At 47.2% G+C, this 24,660-nt stretch overlaps 1 protein-coding gene across 1 annotated transcript in view; it reads right to left on the bottom strand.

Moving 5' to 3' along the window:
* Kif26b (kinesin family member 26B) overlaps positions 1-24,660 on the bottom strand; it is a 399,395-nt gene that overhangs the window by 23,993 nt on the left and 350,742 nt on the right. The gene's annotated exons all lie outside the window — the stretch shown is intronic.

The following is a 24,660-nucleotide window of genomic DNA, read 5'->3' as shown; positions in this document are numbered from 1 at the left end:
CTGAAAAGCAGCCAAGGTCACGAGGAAACAACTATATTTTGATTTAAAAGCAAAGTAACCAACTAGACCAAATGACTGTTCCAGAGCACAGGCATTCAGGGCAACCACATAGTAAGGGGAAGCTCATGTCTGGCCCCTGCACCCCTGCCTAGAACCCTAGCTGAGATCAGCTTAGACACAGGGGCAGGCACTCCTTCCTGAGGGGAAAGTAGTCAGAAGGACCCTGGCCATGACAGTTACCAACCTGCTCTCCTGAAGTCTTCACCAGAGAGGAGCCCCGTGGTCCCTATAGGCACTAAGCCATAAGTGGGGTTGGCCTGATGCTGCTTGCATTCTATTGTTAACACTAGTTTCTCCAGAAGAGTCGCCCCCAGTGAGCAGACCACCAGGTAACTGGTCCATGAAAGGCCTGTGATTCCCGGGAACTGAACGGAACCCTGAAGTCTGAGCTGTCAAAAGTCTCCTACCATGCTGGACGGTGGAGTCACCATTGTCCTGGGCTTTAAGCCACAGCTCTGTGCTCGCTGAGATGCTGTCAGTGTGCCACCATTCCAGGGGTTAGTGATGCCACAGTGGGGTGTCTCAACCCTGGGCCCGTTGACTCTGGATCCCGGGATCAGGCCACTGTTGTATGCTATGCACCCCCAGCCCAGTCAGCATCACAACAGCAGCCCGGCGCTCTAGGTCTAAGCTGCTGGGTGAGCTTTGGTATCAACAACCAGCTTTGTGGACAGTGTGCATCAAACTATGCCTTAGAGAGTAAACCATGCCCAAGTCCCAGTTATTACTACAGGTTTGTGGGACCCTGAGTTCAGGACTATGGCTCTACAGGACCTCTGAACACCCCCAGCCTGGAACCTCAAGCCATTGCAACCACGCGCAGGTCGCATCAGACCTGATACTGCGAGTCGGCACTTTAGGGAAAATAACAGCACAAAGGCAAACTTGTGGAAATTAATATGCGCCCAAACAACCAAAAAGGGGCCAAGTAAAGTGAAACGGAAAATGGAAAACTACCTCGAAAGTGGTAACAGTGAAAAAACTTCCCACACAGGGTTCCTGTGAAAGCAACTGCAATAGCCCATCTTACAGCAATGGATGCTCCTGCCCCAGAGCCCTGCTCCTAGCCCCAGCCTGGCATGGCAGCTCAAGGAAGAAGAGGAGGAGGAAGCTCCACAGTTGGAGGGGCTGGGGGAGAGAAGGAGAGACTAAACCTCAGGGCAGAAGTAAGTTAACTAGAAGCTAGAAAGGTTATAGGATAAAGAAACCATATCGCTTTAACATCTATAGCCAAATGCAGAAAACCCTCAACTACACTGTGGGGAGAGGAGAAGAAGAAGAAAAAAAGAGACTAAGAGAGTAATTAAAATCTTTTAACAGAGGAAGGCTGGGTGGCTTCATAGCCAAATTCTAAGACTTCCAAGATGCTAATGCGTCTTTCTTCAACTCCTCCAAAACTTAAGTTGCAAGGGATGCCTTATGCATAGTTTATAACATTGGTTACTTTAAGCCAAAGACACTAAAGAAAACTATAGCTATCACCTCTGATAAATAGTAATGTGAAAACCTTCAGTGAGATGTTAGTAAATCAAATTCAATGCCGACTTCATACACTACGATCAAGAGAGATTTGCTTTAACCTATGCAAGTCAGTCAATGAGATATTCCATTAATAGACCAAAGAAGGAAATTGTCACCACCCTCCTAATTAAACAAGAAAAACCATCCTGTAAAATCCAACATATTTTTTTTTTTAGTTATAAAAACTCTCAGGGGCTGGACATACCTTTCTCTGGTGGCACTGCAGGCAACACTCAGGAGAGCACTCAGGCAAAGCAGTGGAGGTGGCCTTCGTGGCAGGAATACTGGTGAGTGGGCCCTGACGGCATGAGTGTGGGAGAGACGACCCTGCCTCGCCTTGAGTGGTGTGAGCGAGCGCAGAAGTGGTGCCCTCGCCCCTTCCCACCTTTGGCAGTTGGGAGAGCTGCCCCAGGGTCATGAGAACAGGATTGCTTTCCCTGCCCCTCACCAGCTGCCGTGCTTGGGAGAGCAGGTCTTGCACCTCACCTGGGTCACAGTAGAGCTGGCCCTGGGTGGAGAGGGCGCAGATGAGCTGGTCCTGCCACTCATCTGCCGTGAGATGGAGAGGATGCAGGAGTGATGTTCCCTGATACCTGCGACAGTCTGGAGAGCTGGCCCTGCCTCTCGCTGGCTATAGAACTTGAGAGAATGGGCCCTGCAGGTCACCAGGGCAACAGCCTGCCCAGGCAACATAGTCTGGATGGTAAAGGCATAGGTGAGCACAGGAGAGCTGGCCCCGCCTCTCTCTGGCTGAAACACTTGGGAAAGTGGGCCTCACACCTTGACTGGGCAGCTCTGGAAGCTGGGTGTGGGTGAGCTGGCCCTAAAGGCAGATGAGCGGAAGAGCTGACCTCGCCTCCTGCCAATGGAGGCATTGGGTGGCCTAGCAGGAGCGGTGCTAAAGAGCTTGCCTTGGAGGTGTGGATAAGGGAGAAACAGTGGGCTAAGCAGCTCAGCTACCACCTAGGCCCAGATCCAGGGCTTTGAGTTGGCCCAACCCAAAATCTACATCATCTTTTAACTTTGGAGCCTGTGAAAGGCCTGCTGATCCAAAGCTGCAGGATCTCCATGACACAGGGCAATGCCAGGAAAATCAGGTGGAGTCCCACCGATGGTGTCACTAAAACTAGAGACCAAACTCATGGCAATGATCGGTTTGCCAGTGAAGGTGTGTGGACAGAGGGCCATCCTGAGGGACACACTGTGACACGCTACGGCTTGCACCATGAGATGTTTTCTCTGTTTGCTGTGTTGTTATTTAATTGTGCACCTTTTATTTTTGTGGGGGAGGTTGCAAGGCTGGAGGGATTCAGTAAGACGTACACCAGCCAGCATGCTTATCCATGCTCGGCAGGTTGGCTCAGCAAACTGCACACATTCCACAGAAGCCTCCCGTTCTTTACTTATTTAGCATCCCATTCCTTCTCCTAGCTGTAGGATAAGATGGGACTCTGTGATGTCCAGGTAGAACCTAAATTACTCCAGATGTCGTGTATCTATCTGCTCAGGGTATCCTTCACTCCGCAGCTCTAGCACCCGGGTTTGAAAGCACTCAGAGGGTTGGAAGATAATCCCCGCACCCAGAATCGATACGTAAACAGCTTACCGACTCCGGAATACAACCACAGGCCAAGATGAAAACCATATTGAGATAAGCATAAAGTAACGGAGTCAAAAGGATTCCTGGAGAGGGGGTCTTCACATTTCCCAACACAAGAATGGCCATGGCGATGGGTGGTGTGCTCTGTGCAGCGATGGTTTTCAGTCTGGGGAGGCTTGCTATCTTTGCGGGGCAGCCTGTATATTTTCAGATAGCCTTATTAGAAGTCTCTTCCTCATATTTGGCCTCAGTCTTTACGACATCAACTGACGGTCACTAGCTCTGTCCTCTGGGGTCACACAGGGTAAAAACAAGCCCATCGCCCGCACAGGCCCTTCGCAGTTTTAGACACACTTAGGGTGCCATGCCGCATGGTTCTGTTGCTCAGGAATACTCAGTTGTCTTTCTGTTGCTCTTCCAAATGTTTGGTTGGTCACTGGAGCTCACAATAAGCCCTTCCCTACCACACATCTCTCTCTCTCTCTCTCTCTCTCTCTCTCTCTCTCTCTCTCTCTCTCTCTCTCCCCCCCTTCCTCCCTCCCTCCCTCAGTGTGTGTGTGTGTGTGTGTGTGTGACTGTGTGTGTATGCTGTGTGTGTGTGACTGTGTGTGACTGTGTGTGTATGGTGTGTGTGTGTGTGACTGTGTGTGTGTGTGTGACTGTGTGTGTGTGTGACTATGTGTGTGTGTGACTATGTGTATGGTGTGTGTGTGAGAGAGACTGTGTGTGTGTGTGACTGTGTGTGTGTCTGTGTGTGTGTGTGTGTGTGTGTGCCCAAGCATCTCCCTGTCTTTTCACATCTACCATCTGCCCTTGCAGCCTCCCCGACCAAAGAAAACAAAAAATAAAAATAAGGAAAATTTTAAAACAAAAAAAACAAACCAACCATTTCACTGTGGAAGCTGTAGTGTGTCACAGTGTGTCCCACAGTGTACCCTTTTGTCCACATTCAATGTTCATTGCAATGAGTCATTGGTCTGGCTTGAGGCCTCTAGCTTCTGCTACAGAATCAATGCTGGATCCATGCTGGGACTCCTCTAGGACATCCTGTCGTTGCCCTGTTTCATGGAGTCCTGCAGCTTTGGAGCAGCAGGGCTGTCCCTCTCACACGCCAGCAGTCCATGAATGCTTTTCCTGAGTTCTGGAAGTTCTACTGAACGATGGTGGCTTGAGGTATCTGTCAACCATACAGTTGGTGCCAGAAGTGAGGTGCAGACTCTTCTCAGTCTCCTATATCCTTGAACCCAAATAACCAGAAATCTTGGGCAGAGCTGCATCCCGGGGACTGTGCCCTCAAACCTTGAAACTCTGACTTCTATCAGCTCCTCTGACAAGACTGCAAGCACCTTCATGATGGAAACTGTGTTTGGCCTGTATTTATTCAGCCAATACGTATGACTTAACAGGTTCAGGGCGGAATGAAAAAGACTGCATTCATTAATATGCACTGCAGCATAACCAGGAACTAGGGATACCATCACATTAAAGAAAAATGGCCCCAAAGAATAAAAAAGGCAGCCAAGAGGACAGATTAGTAGATCAATAGTACACGAGGCATACAGCTGTCCCTTGAGTCAATGGACTACCAAAAATCACATATTTTAACAAAGTAAGGGGTGCTAGGAAGGTTGTGCTCAGTGACAACAGTAAGACCTTCATCAAGCATCACACATGCAAACTGGTCTCATGTAGAGGAAAGACTGTTAGTCAGTCCAGACCAAAAGCAACGCTGTCAATACCCTCACCACAGCTAGACATAACTACTGTCTTGACATTTTTCCCATTAGCTTTTCACTTCCTTTAAAAATCTTACTGAGTCCAAGAAGTCTGAATCATCAAAGCTTTGCTACAGCCGTTTTTACAGTCCTGACACTTGTGAGCTAGCCTCTGCCATGGTCCACGGCTGCTTAACCAGGGGGCGGGACTAGGGACCACCCTCATTATGCCACGGTAGCTACCGAACATCTTCAGAGTAGAGATGAGATCACTGTGCTCTTTGGAAACTTTGCTTCCTTTCAACTTCCTGTCATCCTTGGGTCAGGAGTACATGTTCATCCTGATATCAGAGACCTCTGATGGTATTCAAAATGGATGTAGGGACTGAGGAGGCATACTGTTGTCATGGTAACCTAGAGGCACTTCCCTGATTCTATTCACATCTGTCCATGCCCTTGGACTTTCACAGAATTCTTGAGAAGAGAGGAAAATAAGGCTACAAACGGAATTTCTGATGCAATGAAATCTGATTTTACCCAGTATCTTTTCTCAGGTCTGCCCACCATTTTGATTGTGGCCTTGTCCCATGATCACCCGGATATCCTTAATTATCTAACAGCTTGTGTGTCTGGAATATTTTTATCCTTTTGCTTTCCTTTGAGCTTCAATATTGGTTTCAGGTAGCAAATGCATATGAAGCATGTATTGGATGTGGTGTTTTGATAGGGCTTCTTTTGTTCCTCACCCTGTGATCTCCCTTTTCAGAGCTGAATCACAACTAGGTGGGGTTGGAAGAGGGCTGGGAGATGAGACAACTGATAGAGTAGTTTGCTGGGCAAATACAAGGACCTGAGTTTGGATCTCAGCCCTTCCCCACATATCCTCCTTCTCCCACCAGTAAAAATACCAGGCACAGTGGTATACATCTGCAATTTTAGTACTAGTGAAGCAGAAATGGGTGGATCCCTGAGATCATTGTTCAGCCTGTCTAGCTAATCAATGAGCTCTTGGTTCAATGAGAGACCCTGTATCAAAATATAAGCTAGCCAGTGACTGAGGAAGATGGCTAGTGTTGACTTCTGTGCTCCAGCCTCTCCAGCACCCCTACCCCAGTGGTATCCCAGGCACTATATGAATGGCAGCTGGTTTACTCTGTAGCTCTAGAAACTCATGTGAGTCCCTTTCCTTGGAAAAGGCTAAAAGAGGTTGAGCAAGATTGTGATGGCATCTAGGCATGGCGGTTACATTAAATTGGAATCACTGCTATTTTTAGTTTTCAGAGTCAACTTATCTCACACTGTTTTCTATATATAATCAGCAGAGAACACGTGACCATGAATCCTAGGAGTCTTCATTTGCAAATGCTTAGCTCTATTCTGCCCTCCCCCACACGAACCCAGAGGATCTCCTCTCTCTGCCCCATCAGGCTGTACATCCTGGGCTTTCCCTATGTTATCTAAGAAAAATGCCACATACTTACAGTGAGAGAGGCCAGTGATCAGTGACACATCCTATCAGGAATGACTCAGCCCAGTCTCTCTGTGTGTGTGTGTGTGTGTGTGTGTGTGTGTGTGTGTGTGTGCGTGCGTGTGTGTATGCATATATGTGTACATGTGTGTGTGCACATGTACACATGTGTGTATGTGCATGTGTTTGTATGTGTGTATATACATGTATGGGTGCACATGTGTCTAAGTGTGGTATTTACATGTGTGCATATGCATCTGTGAGTGTGTGTATGTATCTGTGCAGGTATATGTATGTGTGCATGACAGAACATAGGGCTACACAGGTAGTAGCAAAGCTCTCATCCACTGAACTAAACCCCAAAGGCCCGCAAATGGCCTCCCTATGCCATCAGCCTTCAGGAGTTTGTATGACATTCAGAGTCAGACGAGCTTTGTCTTGTCTCCTGGCCTAGCTCCTGACCAATATCCTTTGTAGCACTAGGTTTGGGGATAATGTTTATAGGACAGCTGTGACATTCTGCTGTCATAAAGGCCATCGGTTTCTCACATTCTTATGTAAAACCTTTTACACACACCCCACTGTGACAAGGTGTCTTACTGAGGTTTCATTTGCACTTCTCTGGTGACCAGTGCCATTACATATGGTTTCATGCACTCATTGGCCATTTTCATGTCTTCTACAGAGACACTTCGGTTAAAGTTCTTTGTCCATCATTCAATTGCTTCTGTTGTGTTTTAGGGCAGCTTTAAAAGTTCTAAATATTAAACACGGTCTCACTATGAAGTCATAGTTGGCTTGAAACTCACTCTGTAGACCAGGCTGGCATTGAAATCACAGAGATCCACCTGCTTCTGCCTCCTCAGTGCTGGGATTAAATGGTGTCAATATGCCTGGCTTTCTCTGTAAACAGTCAGAATGGTCTGTTGTCTTCAATCTCTTGGCGGTGTCTTTTGATGTATGAGAGACTCTTCACTTTTATGTAACACTTTTTAGACTCAGATCTTAATTTTTTTATATGTGGCTTAAAACCCTTCTAATGTGTGGTTTTGCTGCAACAAGCTTGCCAATTAGAGCAACTAAGGATCTGTCTGGCTAATTATGTACAAACAGTAGTCATTCAATATGGTCTCTATTACTTGGAGGCCGCTCCCAGAGACCAGCCCAAGAACTGTGAATAGCCATTTTCCCATACATGTGTGCTGTGAGCTTTCCTGGCTACATTCCTTTTGAGACCGAGTAGAACTTAAATTTGGGGAGATGAGGAGGGCAATGCTTGTTGCAATGACTTCTGGGTATCATGCGTGGTTTAGAGAAACACGATCTCAGGGTTCTCATAAGATGGGCCAACCGTGCTGGCATGAAGAACAGGCCTCAGTAATTGGAGGGAGTTGAAAGGAAATTAGGTTGAAGACTGGTTTCCGGCAAAGCTACGAGTGTGAGGAAGATGGAATACAGACCATTCACGCACTTTAGTAACTTCAGAGAGAGCCTGGGAAACTTTACTGAGGGACACAGGAAGGAATGGAACATTTTAAAAAAATGTATTGTGTTGTAAGAGTACATTTCCCTGGGATTCTAGTTTTGATTGGGCATAAGATGGGCTGCTATTGTGTGGGTTTTGCATTTTGTTAAAATTAGGTTACAAGTAGCCATTTGTCTCTGGGCTGGCTTCCATGCCGGGGCACAGAGGTCCTGTTCCACACATAGTGCCAAAGTCACTTACTTGAGTTCAAAACACAGAATAAACATGATTTGAGCTAAGGGTCTAATCTACTCTTATCTTTCCTTCCCATTCTTTCCAGAGTCCAGCATAGCCATGCACGTGCAAAGTGAGGGCTCGGTCCCTGCTCCTCACTCCCAGATGCCCTGAAGAAGCCTTAATGGACGAGTTACTCAAAGTCCTGCTGAATTAAACACATCTTCCTTCCTCAGGCCCTTTTGTTTGTTTGGGTTTGGTTTGATTTTGTTTTGTTTTGAGGAGTTGGTTTCCCAGTTCAAACTCAATGCTTTTCTGTAGCGCCATGAAGGGCAGGCATATTCTGTGGGCTGGCTGATGTCTGAATACCATAGAGGATGCTGGCTTCTTACAGAATGAGGGCAAAGGTCTGTTCTTTCCATACCCAGACCCAGAATGGCGTCTAACGTAGAGTTGTCCTCCTATAAACATTCAAGCAAGTGTCTAATGGCTAAACTTAACCATTAAAAGAAGACTTTACCCCATGAAACTTCCTAAATCCACAATGTCTAAGTCTCGGAATCTGAGATATCTTTTTCTGTTGTTGTCTGAAGGAGCCAGTGTGACAAGAGAACCAGTGTGGACATTATTGAACTGGGGTTCCAGGGAGCACCCCTCCTACAAAGCTCAGTCCCTTCTGTCTGTGGAAGAGCAGCGTGGCTATCTCAGTCTCCAGAGCAAGCTGGCCTGCTTGGGTCTATACATATCACAGTCCTCAATGGCATAGGAAGGACATTTATATCTAGGCCATCATCTTAGGGAGTGAGCACAACCATCTTCAAAGAGAAACCAACAGACCCACTATTGTGGCCTTAATCTGATGGCAAGTTTCTGGTCAGCTCATCAACACAATGTGAGGCATCCGTGTTATGGCCGCTTGGCTACTCTTAGGTAGACACCCAGGTGTGAGGTTCACAAGGCCAAACTCACCGAAGTTTAGCGGTTTGCCTTGGCTAGAAGGGGCGGTCAAACTTGTTGGCATAGCTACCACCTTTGACATAGACAATATAAATATGTGTCCCAGAAAGGGTGGCTTGGGGTTAAACATAAGTAACCATCCGTGTGGTGGGATCTGGGACTTAAAACTTTTCTTATTTATGTTGCTATGTGAGTATATGCCGAGAGTGTGTGTAGTGCCCACACAGGCCAGAAGAGGGTGTCAAATCCCTTAGAGTTGGACTTAAAGGAGGTTGTAAGCCACTGATGTGGATGCAGGGAAGTGATCTTTTTGGAAGAGCAGAAAACAAGTCCTCTTAACTGCTGAGATATCTCTCTAGCCCATGGTAGAAATGCTGAAGACTCTGTTAGAAAGGTGCAAAGGGCCCTATTATTAGTCCCTTGCACTGGCATAGAGAATGTCCCCTTAGACAGGTAGTTTTGGAGTCATTTGTTTAGCAAGCATGCTTTTATAACCTGAGGTACTGTTGGCTCTCTCTGCCCTGGAAACACAAACATGTGTGAGGTGGACAGGATCATAGTAGGGATCCTATGTGACCTGATCTTGTATCCCACTGTTTATGAGAGCCTGGACGTCTCACTTGCCATTACAAGACTTTCCACTGAAATAGGATGGGTGGTATGGGCGGAGTTTCCAGCCCTCTCTCCATCTATCCGTGAGGTGTATGGAGTCCTGATGAACTGAGATATACCTTCTGTCGAATGCCTTTCTAGCTGATACATTCACCCAACTAATAACTGTGCGGAGATCAGTGCTACACAGAGAAGAGTGAGCTCTCGTTATAAAAAGAGAGCCATTAGATCCCATCAGAATCCAACTGAACAACAAGGTCTATGCGAGGAAGACTGGCTGGATCTCAAGTTTAGGGGAGCAGCCAGTTCTCTCTTTGCTTCCTGTCACCAGCTGGATTGAAGAGTATTCGAGACTTTAAAGAGTAAAATGGAACACCACAAAGTTGCTCAGAGCCGGCAGCATTTTTGTCGACAAAACAAAGCAGTCTTCACGACTCAAACCTGAGTGTTCACGTTTCGGAAACAAGTCGTCTAAATTAGAATCGAATTTTTTTCCTCCAAACTAAATTGTAATCCGTAACGAAGCGCTTGATAATTGAAAGAGGAAAACCTGGGGCTTTGAGGCTGGTAATGAATGGCAATTATCAAAAACAAAGCCTGCAAACTGAGGAGCCTGGGCTACAAAGGCCGAGAGTTCGACCTACATAAAGGATGGAAAACGAGAAATTCTGGAGCTCTTCTTTCCTTTCTGGAAATTGAGGTATAATTGATTCTTGCTTGAAAAACAACGTGTCCTACTGAAACAAACACAGTACAGATTGTGGGGTTCATAGATTTGTAGTGTACCAAGACAAAGGGAAGCTGCAGTTATCAAAACACACAGATAAGTTTATATGTTATCGCACAAAATTCGTGGTGGTTTTAAGATGACAGCTGAAAAAAAAATACAGCATTAAGGAAAATAGCACTGCCGTGGTTACATTTCAGAGACTATAACAAAAACACTGGGGGCAATCAGTGTAAAGGGCTGTAAGGTTTAGCTGGACTCACAGTTTCAGAGATTTCAGTCCATAGCCCATTGGCCTGCGGGAAGATCAAATATTCTGTGTGAGGGAGCAAGGTTAATTATTCCTTGGGAGCCAGGAAGCAAGGGGTAGTGATGGAAGACAGAGCCCCAATATCCCCTTCAATGCACCCTCCAATGACCTAACTTCCTCCCAGTAGCCCCCACTGGTAAAGGTCCCACTACCATTAGCACCGTGGCCTGGGACCAAGCCTTCCACACATGGGTCTTTCAGGAACACAGGCAGTCAGAAGCATTGCACAATCTTAGCCAGATGAGACAGAGGCAGCACAAAGTACGTTAAACTATAGCTGAAATGATTTTCCTTATTTCCTTCAACATTCAGAGAAGCAACCGGGAAGTTTTAACAGTTCTTCTTCAATGTGCAGAGATATTTTTCAATGTGTAAGAATGTTGGAGAGTAAAGTTTGCACTTGGTCTCGGTCACAAGGCCGAGAAGCAGTTGGAGTACATTCTGAAGGGGACGGACTGTCTCACGGGTCACCGGTGTACCCAGAGTCTACGTTCAGATGCTCAATTCTCAGGAGAGAGAGAATTGTGAGTGACAAGGAAAAAGAACAATCTGCTGGTCAGGTCCCCCAAAGACCTTTCTAAGGGCAATTGCACAATGTGGTTAGCTATAAAAATCATATTAGATGCATTGTTGAGCTTGCGAAAGAGCAAGGTAATTTTAGTCAAAGTCGGGGACTCAGGAGAAGCAGCGTAACAACGCTTGCTTTCACTCTGAAGCTGTTTGCCAGCCGGGTACGCTCACAAGCATTAGTTTTTATGTGGCTTGGGCTGGAGGTGGGTTTGATTTGTGAAATAGAAGACAGAGCCCCAGACTGGTCCAATGTGGACATTTTATTAGGAAATTCTCCTTCTCCAGCAAATGTCCCTCTCCCACACCGAGGACATGATTTTCTTGTCCTCTAAAGCACCAAGGCAGTGGAAAGGAAATCTTCCTAAGAATTTAGAACCCCAGTCTGAATGCCATGCAGGCTGATGGGCTGGAGTCTCAGGATCTGGGTGGTCCAAAATATTTCAAGCTGAGCATACGATTTAGACTATCATTAGCTGGCACCTCGTAGAACTAAATACAAACACACCATAGAGTAAACCCTTCTTATCCCTTTATATCACGTATAAAATGCCAATGCAAAGAAGAGTCCTCAGACAACAATAAACACCGGAGGACGGGAGGCACCCTGAGATCGATCCAGCAGGAACTGCATATGGCCGAGGAGATGAACACATGGATTTCAAGTAAACAACAGAAAGCTGATTAACATCTTTCAGGAAATTAAGATGTTCAAAGAAATAAACAACAACAAAACGGCCAGGAAGGACCAATTCCTGCTCAGGGCTTTGTTTAAAAAAACAGATCTGGATTTAGCATTCAACTTTAAATAACTAGACAGCCAGACAAAATATAAGGGGAAAAATGGAGGGTGGGGTTGGGGTTGAATAACAGGAACAGAGAGGCAGAGGGAACCAGCCTTTGAGAAAACGGAGGAGCACCAGAGACCGAGGTCAGAATTCGGGGTGCTGGGGGGACAGGGCAACTGAATTTTTCTTAAGTAGCAGAGAAAGCGGAGAGCCAGAGCTGCTCTAAGTTGTCCCGTGTCACCCAGGGCAGTGGCTTTCGGGTCGCGAGTGACTCCATGTACACAACAGCGCACTGTGTCCATTTTAAGACCTCAGGCTGAGGCAGAGTGACTCTGTATCTTGTCTACATATGAACAGCATCTCCCTGTGTCCTGCGCAGACCTGCAGCTCAGCTGACCAGGCAACGAGAGGACGCCATCTCTGGGCTTACCAAATTAAATCAGGAAACGTGCTGACACAGGGGCCGGCCTATCAAAACCTGACAGTGAAACCCGTCTTGTGAACTCTCAGAGCTCACCCGACCACTGAATAACTGTAACTCCCTCACCTGGATCATGTGTGTTGATGGAAGTTCTCAGGAAAGCTGCACCTTCATGCTGAAACCTGGAAGGCTCACTCATGGGTTAGGTCTCGGTGACTGTAGAGAGGTTGGAATGCTGCAAGTCTAGGGCCCAACTGTGATTTATCTCAGGCTTCTTTTAGTCCTCTAAAGAGCCATCCTTTGCCTACCTCTGTGTTGCCCCTAACATCCGGAGGCTAACGGACAAAAACTTTTGGAATGCGTTAGCCTAAGAGAACCCTGGATTCCACTAACAATTAAGGCTGTTGTCAGATAGCCTCTCAGACCTCCAGCTGAGATTCTCAACTTTTCCTTAACCACCTATTAAATGTTCCCGCTAATGTGTCGAGAGTCTTTTCTGACTTTGCTCTGTTTCTATAAAAACATCCATATGAAACTGCTTCCACACTGAAAGGCAGGAATTTGGGGTGCCCTACACCTGTGTTCCTAGGCCATGGTCATCATATCTGCCTTCTTATCCTCCTCTGAGCCGAGAGTCATGGGTTTCGCGTGGACATACAAATGTAGAGACTGCTCAGTGAGTGGCAGTGCCATCCACCCAGCATCACAACATTCAGGTCACGTGCCAACGGAGCAATAGCAACCATCTCCTGGATGAATCCCTCACTAGATGCAGCCCCTTGAATTTCTCTGTTTTCTGGACCCAAGTCTACAACAGGGTCCTTATTGCCTTAACTGACTACTTGGGATGACCCTCTTCACCAACTCCTGGCTTTTACCTTCGGTAAGACCTCCTCCAGCACTGCCAGTTCTGTAACCCTTTCATCATCAGTCTGTAATTACACACACACACACACACACACTCACTTACACACATAATCATTCCACACTCACTTACATATACATACTCTCACTCACACACATACACACACGTGCACATTCATTCATATACACTTATACTTGTATACAATCACAATCAAAACACACATGCACACACTCACTCATATATACACACACTCACATATACACTCACCATACACACACATGCACACATTCATTCATTCACACTTACACTTGTATACAATCACAATCAAAACACACATGCACATACTCATACACACACACATACACACTCACTTACAAACTCATACTCGCACACACACTCACTCACATATACACACTGTCACTCACACACATGCACGTTCTTTTATATACACTCATACTTGCACATGCACCTACAAACACACATGCACACACTCACTCATATACACACACATTCACATACATACTCACTACATACACACTCACACACTCACACATACTACTATACACATGCACACACACTCAAAACATACACATTCAACACACACACATGTATACACATACACTCACATACACGCATGCGCACATATACATGCATACACACTCAATGCACACACATTCAATACACACACATGCATACACTCACATACACATACACTATTGTATGAAGAGGAATGTGTGATCCAAGAGTTAATATCAATAATTAAGCCTGGAACAAGAGGACCTGTGATGGCCAATGGCCAGGTCTATCAAGTAGACTCAGAAGTATAAGTGGAGAAAAGCCGGAGAAATTGGCTCAGCATGTGAATTTACTGCCACCCTCTAGTCTCTGAGCACGGGATAAGATACAAGTGTCTGTGCTTCTGACAGAGCACTTGCTACCCAGAGTGACACTGCCACTATTCACTGTGGGGCTTTATGTGTGAGCCCTAGATTGTCACACAAGGAAAACCCATCCAGATCACAGAAAGAAGCACACGATTTCAGAGAGAAGTCAGATATTCCAAGGAGCCGACAGGGCACGGATATGATGTGTGTTTAAGCAGAGTGGGGCGACTGCTAATTTTCGGGTCATCAGACTGAGCTTGACAGGGTTGGTAGTATTTTGATCATGGAGACAAGTGTGTTGGATTGATTCACATTTGTTACTAAAGGCCCAGGGTTTGAGATCACGTTGGGTCAGTCCAGATGAGTAGATACCAGTATGGAACCCAAGGGAGAGGCTGTCATTACCGTGAAGAGTTCATATGACAGGGGACCGAGTAGTGCTAAGCAAGAGGCAGAATTATTCTGCAGCAACATATTGGGAGAGAAGACCTCAGAGAGGGTTTGGAAGAGGAGATGGCATCTTGGGTAGGCCGTGGGGAACACGGGAAGGAATACACATTTTAAAAATCATGCACATTTATGTATGTGTGTGTTTGAGTGCATGTGTGTGGAGGTCTGAGAACACCCTCCATTGTCCTTCCTCGGGAGCTGTCAACCTTGCTTTTCTGTGATACAGCATCAAAAAGCTGGCTGACACATTGAACTCTCAGGAAGACTGGCCTGTCGGGGCCCAGAACTAGGGAGTGTGCGCTTACAAACGGGGTCTGCCAAACCAAAAAATCACTTCCTGCAAATTTGTATCGACCCTACTTGTAAGCAGCAGTAAAAACGGGCAGAGAAGTAAGGACAAATTAACATCTGGGGACGTGGTCCTAAAAGGCTGAGCGAACATCGTCAGGTGTCATGAGGTCTGCTCTTCATACCAGCAACGACGTCACCAGAGCCCTCTCTGTCCTGTGAGGTCTCTGTTGTTCCAAAACAAAACTTGGCTTTGCCTTGGTTAAGGCGTCCTGATCTCCATTGGGCAACATGGTACAATTTAACTGTGCCTGTGAATAAATCTATTTGAAAATTATTCAATTACACAACAGAATGAATTATCACCTCATTTGCATGGACCGAAAAAAAAAAAAACCTATGAATGCTCAATTGAGCCTGAATCGGTTGTGAAACAGGTGAGAATTTATGGTTGGATACTCTGATTGAAGTTCAATTAATGTTCAAGGCAGTTCGTTAATGAATTAAGCCCTGACTCATTTGTATGCTCCATCCTTTCCAGTGCTTAATTGTGCCTAAATCAAGCTATCCTTGAGTAACCACAGGGTGCTCGGGGTGCCTAAGGGCATCTTGGGCTCCTCTGTGCAGTGGCCTGGACTGACCGAAAGCTGTCCTCCTTCAGCTGTTTGCTATCCGGAGTGAACAGAATGGCTTGTGATTTGACGGTTAGTTATCATCCACGATAGCACTAATCTGTAAGTTTGGAGTCTCACGTTCAGCTCAGCAGATGGGTATCGGCCAAGCTCTCCATCAATACGGCACAGGGCAGAGCAGCTGTGAAGGGTTCGGGCTTTGAGGAACGGATGGTGGGCAGACAGGAAAACCAGTTAAGCATCCATAGTAGGAGTGGGTAGACGAGGAGAGAGACAGCAGCTTGTCCGCATCAGCTAAGGCAGCAGGTGCTGTGGTTCCTTCCTCCCACCCGCCCCTTCTTCCCTTTGTGAAGGGTAAGGGCTGGTGTCCACATAATCATCACGTATCACACTTGGGTGTTTCATGTCTGACCCCCACCCCCCACCAGTCCTTACCCATGTGCCTGAGCTGTCACCGGCTATATTGTTCCCAGTGCTTTACCTGTTACCAAGTCCCAATGTATACTCTTGAATGGAGAAGTGATTGAAATGAATACGTGGGTTAGAATAAAACTTGAACGTAGGCTCCACATTTCTCCAGCTAGCTCTTGTGTGTGTTTGGTAGGCTCCATCAGACCCTGGGGAAGGAGTCCCTTGAACTCCTCTGGTTCTTATAGGCTGATCTCAATAACACCGCCCTCCATGAATATCGGTTATGTAGTATGGACCAAGCAGGATGTAAAACGCAACCTGAACTTTCTATCAAATGTGGAAAGCTCTTCAGAAGAACCTGCCCCTTCCCTACTCTCCGATCCACACAGATAAGGTTTTCTTCAACCTCTGTAGCACGTTACACACAGGCTCAGCCTCAGAGCTCCTCCTGGTGTGGCTGCCATTGCTAGGTCTATCGAATGCATCACACCCTGGTCTGTAGGATTAACAGACACAGCTGTGGGTTCTGCAGCAGCTTCTCCTGAGCCTCCCTCAACCTCAGCGAGTCCCTAGTTTCTTTTATCTCACCTCAGTCTTGTGCAGAGAGTATAGATCTGCATCAGGCAGGCTCCCTGTGTGCTGGGCAGGAGGGCGGAAGGCTCCAATGTAATGCAAGGAACTACAATCCATTAGGCCAAAGAACACCTACCTGCTTTACAAGCCGGAGTGGATAAAATGCCACAATGGTGCCGGCTAAACCTGGATCACAAAGGTTTAGAATACGCCTACACACTGGCCTTTTCACCTTTGAAACATCTCCTCTCAAAGGGCCTCCCAGACATTCTTATCCATAGGATCTAATTTTGTTTTGTTTTGTTTCAGAAGTGGAGGGCAAGAATAAATCCTGATCTCAGGGCTGAAAATGGGGACGGAAACAACAGTCCCTGAGTACCAGAAGTGGTGCTGACATCCATGTTCCCTGGCCTCACCTGAGTGTGGCTCTGCCAGCCCAGGTGGTGGTGGCGTCTCCTTTGGAGACCACAGCTGCCCCACTCCACCACACTTCTTTGGGAGCTCAGGGTGAAGAAAGTTGACAAATTCCAGTTTCGAGACTGATCGTCTCATCTGGGCAACTTCCTAATGTGTCTACCCTCAGCCAGATGTTTGAGGAAGCACACGATCGCAGGCACAGCGAGCCCTGGAATCATCCACACCTCCTGTGTATCCCTCCATTACCAAGGGGATATGCAGCCAAACTTCAAGCTTCAGGACCCAGAGGATGACAACCTCTCCCACTTCTAGGGGCCTGGGAGCCTGATCCCTCAGGAATGCCTCAGAGACAGTGCCACCCCAGGGAAGGAAACCCATAGCCATGGCCCTATCTGTCAATTGTGTGCAGCACCCAGCTCTCTGGTTTGGGAAACGGACCCACTTTTCTTGCTGGAGCTCCCAGGCTCCCATGGCTAATGCTGACTGGAGCACTCAGCCAGTGTGTGTGTGTGTGTGTGTGTGTGTGTGTGTGTGTGTGTGTATGTGTATGGTGTGTGGTGTGTGGTGTGTGTGTTATCATTGTTACTGGGGGCTGAACTTGGCCTGCACACGCTTTCAAGCAGCCCACCACTGAGCTGCTAAGCTGTGTTGCGCCCCTCCACCATTTTTATTCTTTTTATTTTGAGACAGAGTTGCACACTACGTTGCCCAGGCTGACCTTGAACTTGCAACCCCCCTGCCTCTAGCACCAGGGTAATTAGGATCACAGGCCTGCATTACTAGGCTCAGCTCTTATCCTTGTCATGTGACATTTGATTGAGCCCTGGTTTGTGGCTCAGGTCTAGAATGAGGGACTTCCTTTCCCGTTTTCTTCTTTGTTTCACGTTCCACTTCACCAGCACCTAGCCACCAGTCTCAGCTTAGCCATCGTAGAAACAGGGGAGGTCAAGGAAGCCACCTGGATTCTGTGCCCCCTCCCCAGCCTCAACTCTCACAGGCCTCTGTATTGAGGCTTTATAGACCCATATATGGTCCATGGAGATTTCATGTCCCTTGACAAGTATTCACTGGACACTGACAACCTTCCAGGGACCATAGTAGGCAGCATCGACACACTGGGAGACGGTGACATAGCTTTGCTTCGTAACAGCTGTATGTACTTGAACTGGGAACTCAACCTCTCTGTGCCTCAGTTTCCCAATCTTTGCCATAAGAGCAATGGTTGCAAGTCGCTGTCATAAACAGACATCCATAAAGCATTTAGAAAAGCCTCGGTGGTACAGTAAGAGGTATTATCACTATGCTCTCATTGAGAAACATCCCTCACAGACAGCTAATTTATACACCATGCTAACTGCCTGCCATGTAGCCGAAAAGCCAGAAAATAAGTATTGGAAACAATTTTCTCCTTCTTCCTCTGATCCAGCAGTTCATAAATCAGCTTCTACTCCCTTTGAAAGGTCGAGAGGGGGGGATTCCGCGCTTGCTTCTGCCTCTCTATTCATGGGAGGGGGAGCATGGAACGAGCAGCTCAATTGTGGCCATTCTTCCCCTAGACTGTGCTCTGCCTTCCTCTCTGAAGTACATGACTGGGGAAGGGATCCGGCACTGCTGACCTGAGTCTGCGTCCTGGGGCCTCTGTGGAGGGGCAGGGAGAGCCCCCTCTGCTCTGCTGGGATAAGAGGGTATTGGGGTTTCATTTCCTTGAATCTATTGTCAGTTGGCTTCAAATCTAGAAGGAAGAGACATCCATCGGCCAGCTCAGAAGTTAAGCTAAGGGAAGCTAAGGGTTTCCAAAAGGAAACCCAGAAGTCTCCTGGCTTCTATGCGGCTATGCTACACTATCTAACAGTGGCTACTGGCAGCGGGGAGAGAAAAATACCAGCAATGATGGTCTGGTCACACTGGGGGTCCAACTGGGGGAGGAGTTGTTCTTGGGACCAGAGAGGACCTAACCAAGTTGGAGCGTGAGAAATGGTGAGCGAACCCAGGCTGCAGCCCAGCAGAGTCCACACCACATCGTTTCTCCCATAATGACTTGCACATATCATGCCAGAGGAGTTAATGAACAGACAATTGCTGCCTGGGTTGTTAAAAAAAAAAGATAACTGTCTCTGTAAATTCTATAATGAACTACGAAAATACCACCGGCCAGGGAAGAGGCAAGGAGGGAGGAATAAGAGAGAGAGAGAGAGAGAGAGAGAGAGTGAGAGAGAGAGAGAGAGAGAGAGCAGGATACTGAAAAATCTCCTAAAAAAGAACTTCTTCCCGTGTCCCAGAGATGCTCTGAGCCCGCTCTCTTTGCTCCCTTACAGTCATTAAAATGTATAAAATGAGTGTTTTTAAAGCGGCAATACCAAGAATTATCACCGCCGCAGTTGCCTGGCAACCTGAGACTTTGGTTATTTTATTTCTAAACAGGGAATGCCATAAAACTGGTATCCGGAGTTTGTGCAAATAGTTCTAAATTGATGTTCTCCCTGTAAATCAGGGGAGATAATCCAGCATTAATGTGCACTTAGAGGAGGTTAAATATGCACATGTGCGCTTCTCTCACATACCAAGATCCTTACACGGAGCCTCTCCCCAATTTCATGCTATCTTGAGTCAATCTTAGAGTTGATATTCGTTTGCATTTTTTCCCTGACAAATATCTATTTAATTTTATGGTATCTGTAAGTAATCTACATTCAATCCAGAGGAATAGGGCTGTGCGACACCAAGGGTGCGGGATGTCACGGCTAACAGCAGTTCATAACACGTGCTCCAGTCTCCCACAACCCTTCCAGTCTCCCAGACCTCTCGAGTGAGTTCCCAGTTCCAAGAAAATGGAGGAGCCCCAAATTTACCCAGACACTGGGAGATGAGTGATGAGATTTTTAAGGCCAGGTGGGAGGACGTCTGTTCCTGCAGTGGTGGCCCGGTACGGCCCAAACTGCAGAGCTGCCGCTGCACCTGGTGTCTGCAGGCGTCTGCACCCCACTGCCTCCCAAATGAGCAGAAGTGTTAACATTTTAGGAAAAGCTGTCTCTGTGTGTGGAACACCAACCCTCCGCCCCTGAGTCTCTGACTGGCATTTGGTTTTAGCATTGCCTGCTGGTTTGAGGGGACTGCTGTGCTCAGGTGCTCCGAAGTCCTTATAATGTGGATTCCTTACCCTGCTTGAGCCTGAGGAAGCAAGAATTTCCACTACAGGCTGTGCAGGATGTTCCGGCCCTTCGGTGAGACAGAGACCTCTGGAAGAGATGCTGCCTGGAGCGCTTGCTTGTAGCCTGATGTTTGACAAGAGACTGACGCCAGTGCATTTCAAGCTCGGTGGAGCCGTTCCAACACAGAGGGAACGAGCACAGTGGTCTGAGCCCAGCATTTGCTAGTGACTACCACGAGTAAATGGGGGTCTCGGGCCACAGCACAGAACAAACTGACGGCTTCCATCACAGGTGGCTGTGCGGCACCATTTCCCAAGTTGCCACAGAACGGCATCATAAACAGACACAAGGTTAGAGTGTTAGAGGATGATATTCCGTGACCTTATGAAATGGGCGTTCAGACATTAGCGAATAAATATCTGTGGTTTAGAAGCAGAACGCAAACACCCTGCTGGCAAAATGAGTGCATAGAAGTGAGGCTTTGGGACTAAATTCCTTAAATAGCAAAGGGATTAAGGGGGCTTTCCTGAAAAGCTTTTCAAGAACCGACCTGTGCAGAAGTGGTCAGCTCAGCAGGACAATGACCTTAGTGTGCTGCAAACTCCTAGACGTCCTCTCCTCTCACAGGATATAACTCCCCCAGGACAGAGACAAGAGCAGCGAGGAGCCACGGTGACTCTCTAGGCTCACACAAGAGATCATCCCTTTCTCAGCCTCTTTCTCGTTATCCAACCAGCAAACAGCCTGTTCTCCTTCCTTCTACATACATTCCCAGCTGTCGAGCCAACGAGGAGGACCATAGATTCGTACAAAAATAAAAGTCTCTCGTCTCTTTAGTGGCCAGCTGTCTCTTTGATGGTCAGTTCTCAACAAAAAGTTTCATCGTTTTGCAAAGGCGCAAGTACAGTACGCTGGGTTGGCTCCTGTGAGGTCCGAATAAGCCCCTGCTCGTACTGGACTGTGTGGCTTATTAAAGTAATGGTTTCTCCAAATGCAGTGACAGTTATAAATGAAGTTAGGGGATTCGGGACTTGGGGGATCCGTGTGTGAAAAACATGCTTTCTCAGGGCGTGCACCCACCACAAGACATCTAAAAGGGATCAGGCTCCCTTGTAGGGAACTTTGTGGTTAGAATTTCAGGGTCTCTAGAACGTCTGTGATCAGAGGGGCTGGATATCAGAGCACTTTAGCTGAAGCCAAGTTCAGAAGATCCTTGCAGTGGTCCCTTGGGGACCAGCTCCCAAAGTGAACACCGAGAACACAGGCTTGCGGCATGAGAATTCCTGCTAATAACGGCTGTTCATTTTCCACCCCCTTTTCCGTCAGTTGTGGAGAGTCCTAGCACCTCGCTGTGCAAGAAATGGTGAGAACTAGCAGACAACTATAACGAATGAGTCTGGGAGAAAATTTGCAAATGTGCTGTCAGAAATCTCAGAACAAGGACAGATTTCCCTGGGTGTAAGACTCCCTGAAGTAAGAGGAGAGCAATTTGTGCTTCCTGTCGTTGCTGAGCTGACTGGGGGGCGGGGGGGGGGAGGCTGGTGCCCTTGCTGATCTCCACCCCCACGACCCCCGCGCTTTTCTGAATGGTGTCACTATTTAGGATTGATAAATGAATGGCGCTGGGATTGGCCAAGGCAGCTTGTGCCGCATAATGGCTGAGGTGGGGAACTGACTGCGCCTGCGCCTGCGCCTGCGCCTGTCATCTGCAGACGCGGTATCATCTGCAGGGTCAGAACCATTCAGAGCACATCGAGGGTGCCTGTGGGAGCACCGGGGATGGGTAATGAATCCCAACTCACTTTCCAGCTTGCTCACATGACAAATGGCCCGGTACAGTGATGAAGAGAAATGGAGACAGGCTATATCCCCTCTGTGCGCATTCCAGTTAATTTCCCAGAAGCAAGCACTGGTAATGCCTGCTTCTAAGCAGTTGTCTAGGGTGACAGATGAAGAGCAGGGGGGAGGGCATCTTGTGGTTTGGAGAGGTGGGGGAGGGCAAAGAATATGAAGTTTGATTTTTCTGGGATTGTTTTTTTTCCCCCTGAAAGTGAATAGAACACCAGGAAACCAGCGGCCAAGACATAAACCCTTGCCCAGAAAGACAAAGCAAAGATAAAGCTTGATGCACAGAAAGCTTTAGTGTGCGAACATCATGCGGCAGAGCACAGCTCTAGAGGGCTCTAGTCTGATGAAGGGAATGTGGACCATTCTGCTAGGCTGAACACCCTGCTGTGTGGAGGAAGCCAATATCAGACAGAGCTTGATGAGAGCAGGGAGCGACCAGCCAACCACTTGACCTCAACGACTGACTGACTGTCTCCCAAGCTGGGAAAAGTCACACGGTTTGATCTTGTCACCAACTGCCCAGCAGATCTGAGTAAATCTTTGTCTTAGCTTCCTGTATTCTGAAAGAGAATAGTTTCTAGTCCACGGATCAATCAGCTTGCCAATGAGGTTCACAGACACCAAATATTAAGTCTATGCTTTGGCCGAGAATACGAGAGAATGTCAGAACAAAAGCCTTTCAAAGCTTCTGCTCGATGACAGGCAGTATGGACAGAAGGATGGCAGGACAGACTCTCTGGTCATTAGGTGGCTGGCCAGGCCACCATGCTTGCTGACACTGAGCGGTGTGCTTCCCAGCAAACTCTTGGTGACTTGTTAGGCAGGACCAAGGTTACTGATGGATGCTTGTGTCCGCAGCTAATGGCTGTTAGGGTCAGGAGACCACTCCTTGACATGGTCTTATGCAGACACAACATTTATGTTAAGTTTGTGTTTATATACAATATAAACACTTTGCTCATCACCTGCATAGCCGAGACGTTAAGAAGGGACTTACGGAATCAAGCAGATGTCTGGAGGGGCTGGTGACATTCAATTACATTCTGTCAGCTTTCCCAAGAGGGCAGGTGGCTGGCCATTAGGACAAGTCGATGTTACAGATATGTTTAACCTAACAAGAGACCTTGGAGCTAGTAATAGAAACAACTCACGGGGTTTCCCTATGTGTTTACAGTGGAACCAAACTACAAGCAGAAGGAAGTTACCTTTGCCTAATCAAAAGAATTTTCATATGCTTACTTTTCCCAGTCCTCCCACCATCAATTCAATAATCTGAATAAAACAGGCATTATCTTCTTACTACCTAGCCAGTGACCTTATAGCAAGGTGGCATTTTGGACTGTATCTACGTGATGACTCTGGAAGTTGTACGTTCAAAGACACGGTCCTCAGTTCCTGGAAGTTAACCAGGTCCTGTAACACTTTTTGTCTTTGAAAGATCCTCAGCCTCTATCATTCTACCCTACGATGACCTTTTTCTTTGCCAGGCCCCCAAAATTCTGGGTTATTTCACAGCAGAAATCATGGAGCACAATAAACCCTCACCTTGAAATTGTTCTTTCATAGGGAACGGTCCTTACAAGGGCAGGGAGTGCCACTTTGGGGCTTATGTGGCTGGGATACCAAATTTCAAGAAGAGGTACAAGCAGGATTATAACTGCCAGGCAAGCCCCTGAGGGCAACCCAGAATGATCCTCCTGGTGGGAAATGGTGTCTGGACCAGCAGAGAGGAGAAAGCAAGGATTTCCCATGAATCTCAGGCACTTCAAGGACATCCCCAACTCCCTTATTTCTCCCACAGCAGTAATTTGCATTTAAAGGATTTTTATGGGTTAAAACACAATATCCCCTATATAGCTACTCATGGCAGCTCTGTGAGGCAAATGCTGTTTCCACTTAAATCTGATGAAAACGGAGTCGAGTCAGTCATTGGCTGGTCACCACGGGTCATCGGTGACAGCCTTCTATATTCTGAAAACAGGGATTTTTTCACACCTATTCCGCATCTTATTTCCCTGTGATGCATATGTAACACAGAGTCATGACCCTCATTTTAAGATGAGTGGGGGGTTCCTATAGCTAGTGGGAGACACAGCTGAGCTGGGCTGTGGGGGTAGGGGGAGGGGTGACTAAGGCTGTGTCATTCACAAGCATTGGTGACATGGCATGCTTAGGGCTGTCCCAGAAACGGAAGAAGCTTTGACTCTATCTTCCTGGAGCTGTAGTGGTAAAAAGGCAAGGAACCTGTACATGGGGTAAACATTTCCACGGAACGAGACATGGCCACCCCCATCCCCCATCCCGGGCTTTTTAAGCTCGACATGTAGAGATGTCTGATGTGACACAGGCTGCCTGTGGTGCCCATGCAATAATAAAGGGGTCTGACTTGAGCTAAAAATTATCTGCTGTCTACCTGACATCCATGCCTAACAAGTGGCTTTAATCTGGCTGCCCCACTGCTCTCTGGTCACTGTGTGCCGCACCATGGAGCAGACCCATTGACATGATGCTGACATTACCCCACCAATGGTAATTATGACCAGAGGCGGCCATGAGATAGATAACTTTCTGTTTCATCTTGGAGGCTCTCATAAGGACCGAGCCACAGTTAAGTATCTGCAACATTTACGATTTGGAAGACGATGCATTACATGATCACCAACTAAAGCCAGTCTCTGTCACTGGACTCGTAACCGAG

The sequence above is a fragment of the Rattus norvegicus genome, chromosome 13 (assembly GCF_021556685.1).
Source record: "Rattus norvegicus strain SHRSP/BbbUtx chromosome 13, alternate assembly SHRSP_T2T, whole genome shotgun sequence".
Lineage (NCBI taxonomy): Eukaryota > Metazoa > Chordata > Mammalia > Rodentia > Muridae > Rattus > Rattus norvegicus.
Note: the sequence above shows the minus strand (reverse complement) of the source record. Positions and strands in the feature narration are given on the sequence as shown.